This window comes from Pteropus vampyrus, unplaced genomic scaffold (assembly GCF_000151845.1).
Source record: "Pteropus vampyrus isolate Shadow unplaced genomic scaffold, Pvam_2.0 Scaffold25, whole genome shotgun sequence".
NCBI classification, from domain to species: Eukaryota; Metazoa; Chordata; class Mammalia; order Chiroptera; family Pteropodidae; genus Pteropus; species Pteropus vampyrus.
In genome coordinates, this window is record NW_011888806.1 from 3,306,314 (window position 1) to 3,309,226 (window position 2,913).

The following is a 2,913-nucleotide window of genomic DNA, read 5'->3' on the forward strand; positions in this document are numbered from 1 at the left end:
AGTTATATCCTTAGTTTTAAATCCTTAAAGGATTACTTTAGCTTCAGTGTGGAAAGTTGATCAACATGGACCAGGTTAGAATCAGAAAAAAATCTTATAGTAGGTTATACATTATAGCAGTTGTTTAGGCAAAAGACAGTACCCTAGATCAAGGTATTGACAGTAGAGATGCAGAAGATTAGGCAGACTTGGGAGAGTAATTACGGAGTAGAACTGACTATACTGCTAAATGTTTTCAACACACCTACTATGTCCCAAATACTCTAGTAAATTCTGGGGATCCAATACTCCTGGAATTTTTGGCTTAATGAAGAAGAGAGACATGAATCAAAAAATCAGATGCTTCTCAAAGTATGACTGAAAAATCATTTGCTTTATCCTATGTAGTTTAATTGCAAATATATCCAATTTATTGACTTATCTTTAGTCCCACAAAAGGAGTAAAACAGGGGTCACAGACATCTGCTCTTGCCCATGTTTGTTAAGCTATTAATGTTTTTCCTACAATGTGAATGTAAATGCTTTAGTGATGAAATTATTTTCTATTTTGTTATTGTTCCTACTACACTCTACTGTTCTGTTCCCAATCCACTCTACTCCCATCAACCTCAAGGCATAGAAGTTTTGACCTCTGGATAAAAAAAATAGTGTAATTAAAATTTGGAAAAATCATGACAATGAAGCAAAAATGATTCATAAAGAGAAAAAGTTAGGCTAAACAAGCATCCTATATTCTGTACCTTAAAATTTCTATATTTTATATATATCAACCAAAGAGCAATAAAGAATTCTCCATCTAGAAACCATCTTTTAAGTAAGTAATCATATGAAATACTTAGGAAATGTATTAAAGAATATATTGTGTAATATGCAATATTACATTATAAAATGTATTCCCCTTTGATAAAAATCAACTTATTAATAAGTTATTTGATGTTTCACATGAACAATCTCAAATACTTTATGAAAATAGAAGAAAGGTGTAAACAACAAATGTGGATTAGTAATAAACAAAAGAGCCTTGGGGAATGAGCTATCACAGTAATATTTGATTAGTAGCAGAGATAGAAAGTATCAGATAAGGCCATCTAGAATGTCAACAGGATGGAATGCAAAAACTCTCTGTTCTATCTTGTTTTTTGAACACAGACTCCTGAGAGACTCTGATGAAGATATGGACCAAAAAGTGTACATACGAACAAATTTGGCATGTAGTAACAGAGTTAACAGACACTCTGTCCCAAAAAGCTACCTCAGATTCACAATCACCTTATAAAAGAAAGAGCTCTGGACTGGAATCCAGCCAACACAGTTGCCTTCTCAATGGAGGAAGAAAGTTCTTATCAAAAGACCTCTATTACTTTTCCAGGTCTCGTTTTCAATGTTTCAATGGGATGCTTCTAGGAAAGGCAATCAGCAGAAAGAACCTGCACTAAGAACTGGGTAGTGTCAAAAAACCCAAGGTAACTTGGAGAAGGAGAAGGAGGAGAATGAAAAGAAGAGCCCACCATGTCTCATAATTTTTCCTGGTGCCAATTCTGATTCTACATTTAAGGCGAGGAGCTTTCCATTTAATTTGCATTGCCGACCAATCAGAGCAGTGATAACTTTTTAAACTTACTAATTCCTACTTTTATAATTATGCTACCTGATAAATGCTCTTTGCAAAAAAAAAAAAAAAAAATTATTTTACCTCTATCTCATGATCTTTGAGGAGATCTGAAGAATCCTATTTGAAAACCACACACACTATCTCTTATAGAAGTACTGAGTCAGACTGACCTAAACTCGAATCTTCACTCTACTGATTCTATCCAGGTTTTATAAAGTCTCTACTTCTGATTTTCTTCATCTGTAAAAAGAATAGGTTATAATATTCCCTCTCCTTTAAAGAAGTCTTTGACAAGATGAAATGAAATAATGTACACTGAGGGCTTAGCACATAGTACCTGACAAACAGAAGGCAATTTTAACAAACAACAATAATGAAGGGGAAAGGCCAAATGGCAAATCTCCAGCTAAATCTTTATGTATCTCCACTCCTATTTGCCACTCTCAAGCTAAACTCTGATGAGGAGAATATTTTTGTTTCCAAGATACAGCAAAGCTATATGTGTTCCATATGAAAACATTTATCTGGTGATAGAATCGTTCTTGCTTCCTGGAACAGAAAAGACACAAAAGCCTATCACACTTCTTTTTGCATGCTATTAAGAAAATATCCTCTGAAAAGGAAGACAGAAATAAAAAAATTAAACAATCTGCAGAATGATATCCTCCTCCCCAGTCCTTCGAAGGAGAAATAGTAAGAGATAGCAATATATGAGCCTTTTTCATACCAGTAATTCCAAACTTTGCTATAATTAGGTTCCCAAGACAGTTTTTAAAAACTAAAGTCCTGAGTCTGGAAGCCAGAATGTGGAATCACAATCTTTTAGAGAAGAGAATAAGCATATTTCAAAGCCTCACAAATTTGGCCAGGCGCACAGCTGGGGTTGGGACGCTGTCTTACACTTAAGAGTCTTTCATTTCACTATAAATACTACTCCAGTATATCTAAGCCTATTTTACAAAGATTATTTTTAGATCTTGAAGGCATCATAACCCTCTGCTGAGGTGAAATCAATGACTTTATTTTACCATTGAAGAAAAGAAGGCCTAGAGAGGTGAAAACATTTGCCTAAACCTAAAATTTGCACCTACCTCCTTTCACTGCCAAGTTCTTGTGTTACATCTTTATCACCCACAAGCCTTTGAAAGAAAAAGAAAGATGTTTTTTATCTTTAAAAGCTGATGAAAATATCTTTTTAATTCCTTGTATTGAGGGCAAATTAGCGGTTCTGCCTTGAATTTATAGAGACAACACTGATTTAGAAAGTACTTGAAATTCTGCCAGCTCTTGAATGAGAACCA

At 34.3% G+C, this 2,913-nt stretch overlaps 1 protein-coding gene across 5 annotated transcripts in view; it reads right to left on the bottom strand.

The window, feature by feature from the left end:
- BMPR1B (bone morphogenetic protein receptor type 1B) overlaps positions 1-2,913 on the bottom strand; it is a 356,154-nt gene that overhangs the window by 244,976 nt on the left and 108,265 nt on the right. The window contains exon 1 of one of the 5 annotated variants that reach the window (XM_011356263.2): positions 2,704-2,720. The exons of the other annotated variants lie outside the window; for them this stretch is intronic. The gene's annotated coding sequence lies outside the window, so the exon portion shown is untranslated. Of the gene's footprint in view, positions 1-2,703; positions 2,721-2,913 lie in introns of those variants that run through there. 5 annotated transcript variants of the gene reach the window in all.